At 51.6% G+C, this 16,710-nt stretch overlaps 1 protein-coding gene across 3 annotated transcripts in view; it reads left to right on the top strand.

Annotated features, from left to right (window-relative positions):
• The first annotated feature begins 224 nt into the window (after positions 1–224).
• Positions 225–16,710, top strand: part of ST3GAL1 (ST3 beta-galactoside alpha-2,3-sialyltransferase 1) — a 176,913-nt gene continuing 160,427 nt past the window's right edge. For 2 of the 3 annotated variants that reach the window (XM_073679912.1, XM_073679913.1), the window contains exon 1: positions 225–501. The gene's annotated coding sequence lies outside the window, so the exon portion shown is untranslated. Of the gene's footprint in view, positions 502–566; positions 636–16,710 lie in introns of those variants that run through there. The other variant, XM_073679915.1, reaches the window with a different exon arrangement.

The raw sequence follows: 16,710 nt of genomic DNA, 5'->3' as shown, positions 1-16,710 counted from the left end.
TGGATCTTTTCTATCTACTCCTGCTCTTTCTTTGTCTCATTCGTTCTCTGTTCTTTCTTTCTTCCTCTGCTCTTCTCGTCTGTGTCTCTTTCCTTTTTCTTCCTTCCTGGAAAGTCAAAGCGAAACCGCTGCTCTGCAGGATGATGTGCCGAGTGGGGGCGCAGTCTCCGGGGGTCGCACCCACAGGTCTGATCCGGGGTACAGAGACACAGCAGCTCCAGCCCCGCACACAGCAGCCCGTCTCTGCCTCCCGCCGCCACCATTGCCCGGTGCTTGCGCCTGTCTCTGCCGCTGTGCAGCCGGCGGTGCAGTCGGGGCGGGGTCTGTGCTCTGTGTTTAGCTTTTTTCTCCAATCCACGTGGCTCCTGAGTTACTATATAGAGTCTGAGGGAGACAGAAGGGAGAAGGCGCTGCAGGGAGGACGGAGGAGGCTCAGCGCTGCCGGAGGAGGCGCACGGTGGACTCTGCACGGGGGACTCTGCACGGGGGACGGTGCGTGGGGTAAGTAGCGTCGTGGATTTTCCTTCCTTTGTTTGCTGCCGGTGTTTGATGTGTCGGATTATTGTTCCTGCTGGATCAGACAGAGGAGGCACTGCCGACCAGACGTGTGCGGGCAGGATGGGAAGCCGGGCAGGGTGAGCACATACTGGAGGAGCCGGGCAGGCATGGGCACATACTGGGGGAGCCGGGCAGGCATGGGCACATACTGGGGGAGCCGGGCAGGCATGGGCACATACTGGGGCAGGGTGGGCACATACTGGGGGAGCCGAGCAGGCATGGGCACATACTGGGGCAGGCATGGGCACATACTGGGGCAGGGTGAGCACATACTGGAGGAGCCGGGCAGGCATGGGCACATACTGGGGCAGGGTGAGCACATACTGGAGGAGCCGGGCAAGGATGGGCACATACTGGGGCAGGGTGAGCACATACTGGGGGAGCCGGGCAGGCATGGGCACATACTGGGGCAGGGTGAGCACATACTGGAGGAGCCGGGCAGGCATGGGCACATACTGGGGCAGGGTGAGCACATACTGGAGGAGCCGGGCAGGCATGGGCACATACTGGGGGAGCCGGGCAGGCATGGGCACATACTGGGGGAGCCGGGCAGGCATGGGCACATACTGGGGCAGGGTGGGCACATACTGGGGGAGCCGAGCAGGCATGGGCACATACTGGGGCAGGCATGGGCACATACTGGGGCAGGGTGAGCACATACTGGAGGAGCCGGGCAGGCATGGGCACATACTGGGGCAGGGTGAGCACATACTGGAGGAGCCGGGCAAGGATGGGCACATACTGGGGCAGGGTGAGCACATACTGGGGGAGCCGGGCAGGCATGGGCACATACTGGGGCAGGGTGAGCACATACTGGAGGAGCCGGGCAGGCATGGGCACATACTGGGGCAGGGTGAGCACATACTGGAGGAGCCGGGCAGGCATGGGCACATACTGGGGGAGCCGGGCAGGCATGGGCACATACTGGGGGAGCCGGGCAGGCATGGGCACATACTGGGGGAGCCGGGCAGGCATGGGCACATACTGGGGGAGCCGGGCAGGCATGGGCACATACTGGGGCAGGGTGGGCACATACTGGGGGAGCCGAGCAGGCATGGGCACATACTGGGGCAGGCATGGGCACATACTGGGGCAGGGTGAGCACATACTGGAGGAGCCGGGCAGGCATGGGCACATACTGGGGCAGGGTGAGCACATACTGGAGGAGCCGGGCAAGGATGGGCACATACTGGGGCAGGGTGAGCACATACTGGGGGAGCCGGGCAGGCATGGGCACATACTGGGGCAGGGTGAGCACATACTGGAGGAGCCGGGCAGGCATGGGCACATACTGGGGCAGGGTGAGCACATACTGGAGGAGCCGGGCAGGCATGGGCACATACTGGGGCAGGGTGAGCACATACTGGAGGAGCCGGGCAGGCATGGGCACATACTGGGGCAGGGTGAGCACATACTGGGGGAGCCGGGCAGGCATGGGCACATACTGGGGCAGGGTGAGCACATACTGGAGGAGCCGGGCAGGCATGGGCACATACTGGGGCAGGGTGGGCACATACTGGGGGAGCCGGGCAGGTAGTGGGGGACGCAGAGCAGAGAGAGGTTGTTGCAGAATGGATATTGGGGTGAGTAGTTTTTGCAGCCTGGGTATAGAGGATAGATAAGAGCCTGGGCAGTCAGCACTAGAAGCCTGGAGGGTGTAGTATCCAGTGCAGCTCAGATATTTGGGGTAATTGTTGGTATAGAGTGAATATTGAGGGTGGTGCTTTGTGGAGACTGGATATAGAGGAGAGTGCAGCACATTGGTGTGTAGTGTTCAGTGCAGCCTGGATACTGAGGGTAGTAGTTAGTGTACATGAGTATTGGGGGTAGTGCTTGTACAGACTGGATATAGAGCGTAAGGTATAGGGACAGCAGTCTGGAGCTTAGATGTAGAGAGGAGTAGTTGTTGGTGGAGTATATTGAGGGTAGTAGTATATGAAGATGTAGCAGCCTTGACAGAGCGGAGGATTTGTACAGCTTCCATACAGGGGGTAGTAGTTGTAGTAAGTTTCTTGTGGATCGTAGTTTGAACAGGGGGGAGGTGATGACAGCAATGGATAGAGGGGAGAATAAGGAAGGCTGGGGTTTACAGAGTAGGAGTCAGTCTAGTATATATAATGAGGGTTGTAGTACTTACAATCTGACTATAAAGATGTAGCATCCTGGAAGGAGGAGCTGCCTGGATATTGGGGGTAGTAGTGGATGCAGAACTTTGATATAGAGGGTAGTAGTGGATTCAGCGCTTGGATATAGATGGTAGTAGTGGATGCAGCGCATGGATATAGATGGTAGTAGTGGATGCAGCGCATGGATATAGATGGTAGTAGTGGATGCAGCGCATGGATATAGATGGTAGTAGTGGATGCAGCGCTTGGATATAGGGGTTAGTAGTGGATGCAGCGCTTGGATATAGGGGGTAGTAGTGGATGCAGCGCTTGGATATAGATGGTAGTAGTGGATGCAGCGCTTGGATATAGGGGTTAGTAGTGGATGCAGCGCTTGTATATAGCGGGTAGTAGTGGATGCAGCTCTTGTATATAGGGGGTAGTAGTGGATGCAGCGCTTGGATATAGGGGGTAGTAGTGGATGCAGCGCTTGGATATAGGGGGTAGTAGTGGATGCAGCGCTTGATATAGGGAGTAGTAGTGGATGCAGCGCTTGGATATAGGGAGTAGTAGTGGATGCAGCGCTTGGATATAGGGGGTAGTAGTGGATACAGCGCTTGGATATAGGGGGTAGTAGTGGATGCAGCGCTTGGATATAGGGGGTAGTAGTGGATGCAGCGCTTGATATAGGGAGTAGTAGTGGATGCAGCGCTTGGATATAGGGGGTAGTACTGGATGCAGCGCTTGGATATAGGGAATAGTAGTGGCTGCAGCGCTTGGATGTAGAGGGTAGTAGTGGATGCAGACCTTGGATATAGGGTGTAGTAGTGGATGCAGCGCTTGGATATAGGGGGCAGTAGTGGATGCAGCGCTTGGATATAGGGGGTAGTAGTGGAAGCAGCGCTTGGATATAGGGGGTAGTACTGGATGTAGCGCTTGGATATAGGGGGCAGTAGTGGATGCAGCGCTTGGATATAGGGGGTAGTAGTGGATGCAGACCTTGGATATAGGGTGTAGTACTGGATGTAGCGCTTGGATATAGGGGGCAGTAGTGGATGCAGCGCTTGGATATAGGGGGTAGTAGTGGATGCAGCGCTTAGTTATAGGGGTTAGTAGTGGATGCAGCGCTTGGATATAGGGGGTAGTAGTGGATGCAGCGCTTGGATATAGGGGGTAGTAGTGGATGCAGCGCTTGGATATAGGGGGTAGTAGTGGATGCAGCGCTTAGTTATAGGGGTTAGTAGTGGATGCAGCGCTTGGATATAGGGGGTAGTAGTGGATGCAGCGCTTGGATATAGAGGGTAGTACTGGATACAGCGCTTGGATATAGAGGGTAGTACTGGATACAGCGCTTGGATATAGAGGGTAGTACTGGATGCAGCGCTTGGATATAGAGGGTCGTACTGGATGCAGCGCTTGGATATAGAGGGTAGTAGTGGATGCAGCGCTTGGATATAGGGGGTAGTAGTGGATGCAGCGCTTGGATATAGAGGGTAGTAGTGGATGCAGCGCTTGGATATAGATGGTAGTAGTGGATGCAGCGCTTGGATATAGAGGGTAGTACTGGATGCAGCGCTTGGATATAGATGGTAGTAGTGGATGCAGCGCTTGGATATAGGGGGTAGTAGTGGATGCAGCGCTTGGATATAGGAGGTAGTAGTGGATGCAGCGCTTGGATATAGATGGTAGTGGATGCAACGCTTGGATATAGAGGGTAGTAGTGGATGCAACGCTTGGATATAGAGGGTAGTAGTGGATGCAGCGCTTGGATATAGAGGGTAGTAGTGGATTCAGCGCTTGGATATAGAGGGTAGTAGTGGATGCAGCGCTTGGATATAGAGGGTAGTAGTGGATGCAACGCTTGGATATAGGGGGTAGTAGTGGATGCAGCGCTTGGATATAGAGGGTAGTAGTGGATGCAGCGCTTGGATATAGGGGGTAGTAGTGGATGCAGCGCTTGGATATAGAGGGTAGTAGTGGATGCAGCGCTTGGCTATAGAGGGTAGTAGTGGATGCAACGCTTGGATATAGGGGGTAGTAGTGGATGCAGCGCTTGGATATAGGGGGTAGTAGTGGATGCAGCGCTTGGATATAGGGGTTAGTAGTGGATGCAGCGCTTGGATATAGGGGTTAGTAGTGGATGCAGCGCTTGGATATAGGGGGCAGTAGTGGATGCAGCGCTTGGATATAGGGGGCAGTAGTGGATGCAGCGCTTGGATATAGGGGTTAGTAGTGGATGCAGCGCTTGGATATAGGGGGCAGTAGTGGATGCAGCGCTTGGATATAGAGGGTAGTAGTGGATGCAGCGCTTGGATATAGGGGGTAGTAGTGGATGCAGCGCTTGGATATAGGGGGTAGTAGTGGATGCAGCCCTTGGATATAGGGGGTAGTACTGGATGCAGCCCTTGGATATAGGGGGTAGTACTGGATGCAGCGCTTGGATATAGAGGGTAGTACTGGATGCAGCGCTTGGATATAGGGCGTAGTAGTGGATGCAGCGCTTGGATATAGGGGGTAGTAGTGGATGCAGCGCTTGGATATAGGGGGCAGTAGTGGATGCAGCGCTTGGATATAGGGGGTAGTACTGGATGCAGCCCTTGGATATAGGGGGTAGTAGTGGATGCAGCGCTTGGATATAGGGGGTAGTAGTGGATGCAGCGCTTGGATATAGGGGGTAGTACTGGATGCAGCCCTTGGATATAGGGGGTAGTAGTGGATGCAGCGCTTGGATATAGGGGGTAGTAGTGGATGCAGCGCTTGGATATAGGGGGTAGTACTGGATGCAGCGCTTGGATATAGAGGGTAGTACTGGATGCAGCGCTTGGATATAGGGGGTAGTAGTGGATGCAGCGCTTGGATATAGGGGGTAGTAGTGGATGCAGCGCTTGGATATAGGGGGTAGTAGTGGATGCAGCGCTTGGATATAGGGGGTAGTAGTGGATGCAGCGCTTGGATATAGGGGGTAGTAGTGGATGCAGCGCTTGGATATAGGGGGTAGTACTGGATGCAGCGCTTGGATATAGAGGGTAGTAGTGGATGCAGCGCTTGGATATAGGGGGTAGTAGTGGATGCAGCGCTTGGATATAGGGGGCAGTAGTGGATGCAGCGCTTGGATATAGGGGGTAGTACTGGATGCAGCGCTTGGATATAGAGGGTAGTACTGGATGCAGCGCTTGGATATAGGGGGTAGTACTGGATGCAGCGCTTGGATATAGGGGGTAGTACTGGATGCAGCGCTTGGATATAGGGGGTAGTAGTGGATGCAGCGCTTGGATATAGGGGGTAGTACTGGATGCAGCGCTTGGATATAGGGGGTAGTAGTGGATGCAGCGCTTGGATATAGGGGGTAGTAGTGGATGCAGCGCTTGGATATAGGGGGTAGTACTGGATGCAGCGCTTGGATATAGGGGGTAGTACTGGATGCAGCGCTTGGATATAGGGGGTAGTAGTGGATGCAGCGCTTGGATATAGGGGGTAGTACTGGATGCAGCGCTTGGATATAGGGGGTAGTACTGGATGCAGCGCTTGGATATAGGGGGTAGTACTGGATGCAGCGCTTGGATATAGGGGGTAGTACTGGAGATGTCAGAAATCTCCTGTACACATTGTTTTTTCCTGACTGTTTTGTCAGAGCTGCGTTTTTGCACAATAGAGCACGTCATTTCTTCCAGCGTTTTTGCAGCGTTTTTCACCCATTGAAGCAATGAGTAAATGCAAAATCGCAGCAAAACAACTCAGGTGTCAGGTTTTGCTGCGTTTTTGGTGCCAAAACCTGAGGAAGCTGAATCAGGTTATTTTTTTTTTCTGCGCTAAACTTTATCAGTATGCACAAGAGACAATGTACCCTGATAAAAACGCAGCAAAAAAAACTACTTCTTTAATGCTGAGACAGCAGGTTTTCCCGGCGAGGAAAAAAAACGCTGCAAAAACGCAACGTGTGAACATAGCCTTGGTTGTACAGTAGTGTGGATATCCATGGAGCTAGGATTTTTTAGAACCATTTTTTTGACGTTCGTCGATCCCTCCTCCTTCTCCCATCAGCCTAAGGCGTTTTTTTATCAGCGCTGATCCTCCCTTCCATTTCTAGGCTTCCAGCTTCCTAGAGCCGTGTGCTGTTAGGGTCCCATCATTAGGGCACACCTTGTCACGGCTGCTGGGCTCCCATGAATTGTCCAGTCTGTGCGCTACGTACCTTCATTTCTAACCCCTTTTCTGTAGCAGTAATGCGGCTCCAATCTCATATATTCGGTGTTCACATATTGTAGCATTTCGGAGCGCAGCTGGATTTTCTTGGTTATACTGAATGGTCGTGGCAGCTTGCATCTGTTCACACTTGTCTTATTCTCTTTGGTCATTTTTTTTTTGAGTTTTGCACTGGTATTTTGGGTAGTGACATGAAGTATAGGGGTTGTGTGGCCTGAATACATGGGATATGATAGATCCCACAGCTAGGATGATGTGGGTAGTTGTCCATCTGGATATGGATGGATAAGTGCCCAGAGGGAGTAGTCCCTGCAGCCGGGGTCGGGAGCAGTAAGGGTATCTTTTGGACCCGTAGAAGCGCGGGGAGCGCAAAACAGTCGTCATCCTTTAATCTGTACCACAACCCCCCTGCTATGGATTTTTAACGGATGAAATAAAGGAGGATTTTTTTAGACCGGTGAGCGCTCTCTTGTTTTTCTCTGCATTGTTATCGGGAGCAGTAAGAGTTTGGTGGTTGAAACATGGGGGCGCTATAATCCGGCCAGAGACCTGGGGGCACTGCCTGCACCCGACTGGTCAGTGGTTGTGTAGCCTGGACTTACAGTTACAGTCGCTGCCCCCCCCCCCATGGCTGACGCCGCTGCCTGCTGCTGCCCCCCGGCTGACGCCGCTGCCTGCTGCTGCCCCCCGGCTGACGCCGCTGCCTGCTGCTGCCCCCCGGCTGACGCCGCTGCCTGCTGCTGCACCCCGGCTGACGCTGCCACTTCTAAACAGTCGCTGCCCCCCCCCAGGCTGACGCTGTTGCCTGCTGCTGCCCCCCCCCCAGGCTGACGCTGTTGCCTGCTGCTGCCCCCCCCCAGGCTGACGCTGTTGCCTGCTGCTGCCCCCCCCAGGCTGACGCTGTTGCCTGCTGCTGCCCCCCCCCAGGCTGACGCTGTTGCCTGCTGCTGCCCCCCCCAGGCTGACTCTGCTGCCCCCCCCCCGGGCTGACACTGTTGCCTGCTGCTGCCCCCCTCCCGGGCTGGCGCTGTTGCCTGCTGCTGCCCCCCTCCCGGGCTGACGCTGTTGCCTGCTATTGCCCCCCCCCCCGGGCTGACGCTGTTGCCTGCTATTGCCCCCCCCCCCGGGCTGACGCTGTTGCCTGCTGCTGCCCCCCCCGGGCTGACGCTGTTGCCTGCTGCTGCCCCCCCTGGGCTGACGCTGTTGCCTGCTGCTGTCCCCCCCCCAGGCTGATGCTGTTGCCTGCTGCTGCCCCCCCCCACAGGCTGGCGCTGTTGCCTGCTGCTGCCTCCCCCCCCCAGGCTGGCGCTGTTGCCTGCTGCTGCCTCCCCCCCCAGGCTGACGCTGTTGCCTGCTGCTGCCTCCCCCCCCCCCCAGGCTGACGCTGTTGCCTGCTGCTGCCTCCCCCCCCCCCAGGCTGACGCTGTTGCCTGCTGCTGCCTCCCCCCCCCCAGGCTGACGCTGTTGCCTGCTGCTGCCCCCCCCCCCAGGCTGACGCTGTTGCCTGCTGCTGCCTCCCCCCCCCCAGGCTGACGCTGTTGCCTGCTGCTGCCTCCCCCCCCCCAGGCTGACGCTGTTGCCTGCTGCTGCCCCCCCCCCAGGCTGACGCTGTTGCCTGCTGCTGCCCCCCCCCCCAGGCTGACACTGTTGCCCGGACGCAGCGAGTTGGGCTGAGATACACTGTATTGTGCCCGGACACAGCGAGTTGTGCTGAGATACACAGTGAGTTGTGCTGAGATACACTGTATTGTGCCCGGACACAGCGAGTTGTGCGGAGATACACAGTGAGTTGGGCTGAGATACACTGTATTGTGCCCGGACACAGCGAGTTGTGCTGAGATACACAGTGAGTTGGGCTGAGATACACGGTGAGTTGTGCTGAGATACACTGTATTGTGCCCGGACGCAGCGAGTTGGGCTGAGATACACTGTATTGTGCCCGGACGCAGCGAGTTGGGCTGAGATACACTGTATTGTGCCCGGACACAGCGAGTTGTGCTGAGATACACAGTGAGTTGTACTGAGATACACTGTATTGTGCCCGGACACAGCGAGTTGGGCTGAGATACACAGTGAGTTGTACTGAGATACACTGTATTGTGCCCGGACGCAGCGAGTTGGGCTGAGATACACTGTATTGTGCCCGGACGCAGCGAGTTGGGCTGAGATACACTGTATTGTGCCCGGACACAGCGAGTTGTGCGGAGATGCACAGTGAGTTGGGCTGAGATACACGGTGAGTTGTGCTGAGATACACTGTATTGTGCCCGGACGCAGCGAGTTGGGCTGAGATACACTGTATTGTGCCCGGACACAGCGAGTTGTGCTGAGATACACTGTATTGTGCCCGGACACAGCGAGTTGTGCGGAGATACACGGTGAGTTGGGCTGAGATACACGGTGAGTTGTGCTGAGATACACTGTATTGTGCCCGGACGCAGCGAGTTGGGCTGAGATACACGGTGAGTTGTGCTGAGATACACGGTGCGCTGTGATCTCATTTCTTTGTCATTTATTTTGTCTTGTTTAGCAAATTCCTCAATAACCTCTTCTGTATAGACTGTGCGGCGGTGATCCTTCGCTGCCTGTGGCTGGATCTGGGGGTCTTGTAATGGAGACGTCCTCACAGCAGCGAGGATTTCTTTGACTGATTCTCCGCTGTATGAGGCAAACTTTAGCTCCAAGGAAAATATCAGTTTCCAAACTTGTATTGGAACCTCCAACCTCAATAGACTGTGAACCCCCGATTATTCAGACCCCCATCTTGTTTACATCCCCCCCCCCCAAGTCTGTTCTCTATTTACATTATATGGAGTATCACTCTCATCATTGTGGAACCCATAAAATGAAATTGTGCGGTTGTGTTTGAATCTCCCCATTATATGTTTTTCAATACCCCAGGATTCTACAGGTGCAATTTGGGAATCCCCAATAGTCCGCGCCCTGAAAAACTAAATTATTAGTGTACTATAGTTATGGGGACCCCGAGTGTTAATGTATCATTGTCCTGAAGCCCCCCACTATTAGTGTGGCATTGTTAGAGGACTTTTGGGCCCCCCAAAATGTCTCTGTTTGTGTCGTTGTCATGGGCACCTCATTGACTTAGGACCTTTAATTGCTCCATGTGGTTTTTGACACCAGACCCTGGAAAGTGCAGTTTGGCGTTGTTTTAAGACCCCATGCTATGTCAGGATGCCAATGTCCTGGGAGTCTGTGTGACCCCCAAAGTTTCACTTATTGGCATCCTCTATGGTCACATCCATCAGTGGTTTCCAGCCTGTGCCCCCCCCCCCCCCCCCAGCTGTTGGGACACTACACCTCCCAGCATGCCCTGACAGTGTCTGGGCTCAGTCTGACTGTGACCTCTGGGATAAACTCCTTGTAGTAACCAGCTTATAGCTCGCTGACCGTCTCCTCCGAGTATAATCTGTGTGTTTATCTGTGTCAGAAGTTCAGTTACTTCTCCCCCCTCCACCAATAATCACTTTTTTTTTCCCTGTCACATAGGATCTTATTACAGCACATCTGCTGCTTCCATTTCCACAGTCCAGGGGGCTGAAATTAGCCCTGTGCAATGAAGAGGTTAATCCTGGTATTTTATGAGGGAGGGTGATGTCATCCCTGGAGTTGTAAAAAGTCTGCCAGGAAGTGTAACTTTTAGGTGGAACTTCCCCCTCATTGAGGTCCTTGGCACAGGATATGGATTGTAGCTCAAACATCCTGGGGTGGGGTCTGGCCGCTGTTAGGGGGGCTGCCACAATGGAATTTGTGTGGAGGCTGGTCCGGTCTGGTGGTCTCTATTAACTCTGTATTTGCCAACGCAGAAAAAGAACTTAAATAAGCATATATTACGTGTCCACCGAAATGAGAACCTAGAAAAAGACACATAAAGTGTAATAAAGTATATCAAATTTTATTAATCTTAAAATAGTGTAAAGTAAGGAAAGAAGTGGCCAACATGAGGTGGCACCAAGGGCGCAGGGGTGTAACATTCATGAAAAAAAGGCTGAAATGTCAAAATACACTTGTATCAATAGACAGTGTAATAAAGTGCAATGTGCCATATGTCTCCTACAGCTAATAAAGTGCAATGTGCCATATGTCGCCTACAGCTAATAAAGTGCAATGTGCCATATGTCGCCTACAGCTAAGTCATCAGGGAACAAGGTGTGTATCACTAGAAAGAGACAAGAAGCAAACATGAAGTATATCACATAAATAGAGCAAGTATATGTAAAGAAACAAGGTGACAATACTGACCCCAGGGTGACACCACTCATCCAAAAGACATATTGGCTGCCACTGTCCTGTGAAAACAGCTGGCGCCGAGACTGGTAAATAGGCAGCGCTGAGGCTGGAAAACAACCGGTGCCAAGGCTGGAAAACAACCAGCATCGAGACTGGTAAATAGGCAGCGCTGAGGCTGGAAAACAACCGGTGCCAAGGCTGGAAAACAGCAGGTGCCAAGGCTGGTAAATAGGCAGCGCTGAGGCTCGAAAACAACCAGTGCCAAGGCTGGAAAACAACCAGCGCCGAGACTGGTAAATAGGCAGCGCTGAGGCTGGAAAACAACCAGTGCCAAGGCTGGAAAACAGCCGGCACCGAGGCTGGAAAACAACCAGTGCCAAGGCTGGAAAACAGCAGGTGCCAAGGCTGGAAAACAACCGGCGCCAAGGCTGGAAAACAGCCGGTGCCAAGGATGGTAAATAGACAGCGCCATTGCTGGAAAGCAGCCGACGCCAAAACTGGTAAATAGTCAACGTCACAACTGGAAAACAGCCGGCACCAAGACTGGTAAATAGGCAGCATCACAACTGGAAAACGGACAGTGTCAAGGCTGGAAAACAGCTGCCGCCAAGACTGGTAAATAGGCAGCGCCATTGCTGGAAAACAGCTGGCACCAAGGCTGGAAAACAGCAGGCATCACGGCTGGAAAGCAGCCGACGCCAAAACTGGTAAATGGCCAAGGCTGGTAAATAGGCAGCATCACAACTGGAAAGCAGCCGACGTCAAAACTGGTAAATAGTCAACGTCACAACTGGAAAACAGCCGGCGCCAAGGCTGGTAAATAGACAGCATCACAACTGGAAAACTGACAGTGTCAAGGCTGGAAAACAGCCGGCGCCAAGACTGGTAAATAGGCAGCGCCATTGCTGGAAAACAGCCGGCGCCAAGGCTGGAAAACAGCAGGCATTACGGCTGGAAATCAGCCGACGTCAAAACTGGTAAATAGTCAACGTCACAACTGGAAAACAGCTGGTGCCAAGGCTGGTAAATAGGCAGCATCACAACTGGAAAGCAGCCGACGTCAAAACTGGTAAATAGGCAACGTCACAACTGGAAAACAGCCGGTGCCAAGGATGGTAAATAGGCAATGTCACAATTGAAAAACTGTCAGTGCCAAGGTTGTAAAACAGCCGGCACCAAGGCTGGTAAATAGGCAACGTCATAACTGGAAAATAGCGCCATGGCTGGAAAACAGCAGGCACCACGACTGGTAAATAGGCAGCGCCATGGCTGGAAAACAGCAGGCACAACGGCTGGAAAACAGCAGGAACCACTGCTAGAAAACAGCCGGCACCAAGACTGATAAATAGGCAATGTCACAACAGGAAAATAGCCGGCACCAAGGCTGGAAAATAGGCAGCGCCAAGCGCAATGGCTGGAAAACAACAGGCTCCACGGCTGTTTCTGTGAAATATTTTTCGAACTTCTTGTATTTAAAAATTCTTATTTTGTTACCAAGTATGTTAATTTTTTTTTTTTTTTACATTTATGTATTTGTTGTGTTAAAGCTTGTTTTTACATGTAAGTAGGTGCTTGATCCCTTTCCTGTAGAGATCCAATGTGCCCTTCCCAGGCAAGACTCGCTTACACGACGGGTCTTCTCCTCGGTGTGTGCTTAGGGAGAGACCTGTCAATCAAAAGGGACCGGGACCGGGACCAGGACCAGGACCAGGACCAGGAGCAGCTGCCGGGGTTGCCTTTTTGGTTGCCTCTCAGATGGCCCTGACCGGCTTCTCACAGCATTTTTCTCTGAATCTCGGCCGTGTTTCAGAGTAAAGCGTGTTCCTGCAATAAAGGAGCCAATGTCTGACTTGGAGTCTGCAGGACAGGAGAGGACTGGGGTCTACTTTGGGATGGAATCCTCGAAGTTTCCATTAATCAGCAGGTTAGAGCATATCCTTCTAAGGGTGAAAATAAAAAAAAAACTTTTTAAAATCTTGCCACATATTTATAGTTATAAAGGGAAGCTATGATCAGAAAATGACCTGTCTGGGCTCACCAGATGAGGTGGATCCTCGAAGCATCAAGTCTGGGTGGGCACACGGACCCTGGGCGTTGATGCAGGTAGGCATGTGGAAGCAAGTTAAAGCACAGAAGGTGGAGCACACGAAACATAGAAGTCTGGAGTCTCAATCCCAAGACACAGGTGTGTGTCAAGGAGCCTTACATAGGTCTAGGGAGATGATGTCATTGATCCATGCCGGGTAACTTGCAAAACCCAACATGGAGTACAACAGAAGGCAGCGGACCAAGGGGAAGGAAGCAGAGCCCGAGATACCTGGGACAAGTGTGTAACGTGACCTAATATTTAAATGTTTTTTTGTGTTAAATGTATTTTTGTTAAAAAATATATATATTTTTTACATACCAAACTATTAAAAAAAAAAAAAATTTAAAGAGGCAACTGTTTTTTTTTTTTTTAGATTCTTGTGTTGTTTCTTAAAACCTCAGGACATAAGTGTTAGATGCAATGTACAGACTCTGACCCTATCTGTTGTATTGAAACATCTAATCAGCGAGTGCATAGGTCATTGTGCATGACGGGGGAGGAGGTGAGCTGTGACATCACCTATTGTGAATGGTGGATCCTGTGTTATCTACTGTATATAGAGGTGTTATCAGTCATTGTACTGAGGGGGAGGAGGTGAGCTGTGACATCATCTATTGTGAATGGTGGATCCAGTGTTATCTACTGTATATAGAGGTGGTATCAGTCATTGTACAGGAGGAGGAGGAGGTGAGCTGTGACATCACCTATTGTGATTGGTGGATTCTGTGGTATGTATACACAGTGATTGTAATCCTGCCTGCCTCTGTTTATAATGAGCCTGCCGTAAACTCATTGAATCCCAGAAAGTAGGAGTCTATAAAACGTCTCAATGGCTATTATGAAAATGACAAAATTACTATTTGTATTTTACTTTTTAATAAAGATTGAAATATGGAAAATAAAACATTGGCAAAATTAAATAAATAAGTTACATTATATATATATATCATAAGAAGGATCATCTTTATTCTCATTTGCACAAGGAAAGACTAGAAGCAATGGGATGAAACTAAATGGGAGGAGACACAGATTAGATATTAGAAAAAACTTTTTGACAGTTAGGGTGATTAATGAGTGGAACAGGCTGACACGAGAGGTGGTGAGTTCCCCTTCAATGGACGTCTTCAAACAGAGGCTGGACAGACATCTGTCTGAGATGATCTAGTGAATCCTGCTTTGAGCAGGGGGTTGGACACGATGACCCAGGAGGTCCCTTCCAACTCTTCCATTCTATGATATATATATATATATATATATATATATATATGTTGTATATTAGTGTAACCGTAAAACCTGATATAAACAATAGGTCATTTTCTGCTGATGGCTCCTCTTTCATGGCTTTGTCGGCCGAGTTTACTCTCTGCCAAAAAAATGAAGAATGCAGCAACTTTACTACAATTCTTCATGATAAATGTCCTACTGTTTGGTGCCTGCAGCTTCTATGCAAGTAATGCATCTCTATGGAAACAGACTACAAAAAAATCTGCGTGTAGTCTGCTCCTGCAGCCGCAGACCCTTTTATCTTTCCAAACATGGGCTACCATCAAGTGGAGAACAAATGGGGGAGAAAAGTGAGACTGCACCACTGCGGCACGGCCGGTGTTTGCTGCACGTTCAACTGAAGAAGTATTTAATTGAGACGTAGTATAAGGATTTTATATGTATTGGGACAATAAAGTAATAAATGGTTACAGCGGATACATAGCCATTAGGATTTTTTACTATGTAGTATACTTTTTTTATCCCAGATGTGGTGCAGGGTCATAAAGGAATTATACTGGGTGTGGGGCTGTAAAAAGATTAAAGAAAAGTAGCAAACAGTAAGAAGACGATCTGCCGGTATACTGGAGACCCCCCCCATACCGTTACTACACAAGAATGGCAACATCTGGCATTAAAGCTGACATTGCCATTTCGCTGCAGAAACGCTTAAACGCTTGGTAGAAGGCCTGCCATGTTCCCCAATGATAATCCGCATGTGCGGTGCGGAAATTTCCGCTGCGGATTATCATTGCGGAAAAAAACGCAGCACTACCAATTATTTTGCGGAAGCGTGGCGCTTTCGCCGCTATTGACTTGCATTGGAACACATGGAATCCGCATCACTGGATCTGTACATGCAGAATCCATGCGTTTCAATGTGCGGATGGTACCCGGGTTTGGAGAAGAGGAGACCATAGAACCTGTAAAAAAAGAATAAAATAAAAAGTATACATTATACTTACCTTCTGATGGCCCCCGGTGTCTTTATCCGATGCGTCCTGGCTTGCCGGCAGCTCGCGATGGTCTGAAAAGGACCTGCCGTGATTTAATTTAGTCATGTGACGGGTCACGCGACCGCTGACGTCGGCAGGCCATCAGAAGGTAAGTATATATTTTTTATTTTTTACCATTCTTTTATGGTCACACTATATAAATCCATGCCGGTTGCATGGATTTATATAGTGTGACCAAGTTGTCAAGCACTTTCCAAGTGATGCTAAAATCACAACCCGCGTGCGGAAATGCAAGTGAAGAACGCTTCACATCCGCATGTCCCTGGCAGGAAAACGCATGTAAAATCCGCATGTAAAATCCGCATGTACAATCCGCATGTGTTTTTTCTGCCAGGGAGATGCAGAAACGCTAAAAAAAAAAATCCGGAGCATTTCTGTATCGTGGGCACATAGCCTTACATTAATTGTATGACTCAATATTGAGCACACGTAGCCATCTATACACAGCGGGAGGCAGCACGAAGCCATCTATACACAGCGGGAGGCCGCTCGGCGCCATCTATACACGGCGGGAGGCAGCACGGTGCCATCTATACACAGCGAGAGGCTGCACGAAGCCATCTATACACAGCGGGAGGCCGCATGTAGCCATCTATACACAACGGGAGGCCGCACGTAGCCATCTATACACAGCAGGAGGCCGCACGTAGCCATCTATACACAGCGGGAGGCCGCATGTAGCCATCTATACACAACGAGAGGCTGCACGAAGCCATCTATACACAGCAGGAGGCCGCATGTAGCCATCTATACACAGCAGGAGGCCGCACGTAGCCATCTATACACAGCAGGAGGCCGCTCGGCGCCATCTATACACGGCGGGAGGCCGCTCGGCGCCATCTATACACGGCGGGAGGCCGCACAGCGCCATCTATACACAGCGAGAGGCCGCACGGCGCCCTCCCAGAGACAGCAGGAGGCCGCACGGCGCCATCTATACTCAGCAGGAGGCCACACGCAGTCACGCACACACACAAACATATACATACATGCATAAACACATTTGAAACACAAAAATACATATAAACAGACATCACACAATGATATCCGCCTTCACACACACACTCACTCACCATCCCCCGGCTCGGCTCCAGTCCTCCTGCTCTTTTCCGGTGCAGCACTGCAGGCCGGGTGCGCACTGCGTGACGTCACAGCTAGGAGACACTGCCACGCACAGGGCCGTGTCTCCTAGCTATGACTCGGCCGGGCCAGCACAGGGAAGTTAACT

This window comes from Phyllobates terribilis, unplaced genomic scaffold, assembly GCF_046119375.1.
Source record: "Phyllobates terribilis strain yellow unplaced genomic scaffold, ASM4611937v1 Scaffold_4__5_contigs__length_816908805, whole genome shotgun sequence".
NCBI lineage: Eukaryota > Metazoa > Chordata > Amphibia > Anura > Dendrobatidae > Phyllobates > Phyllobates terribilis.
Note: the sequence above shows the minus strand (reverse complement) of the source record. Positions and strands in the feature narration are given on the sequence as shown.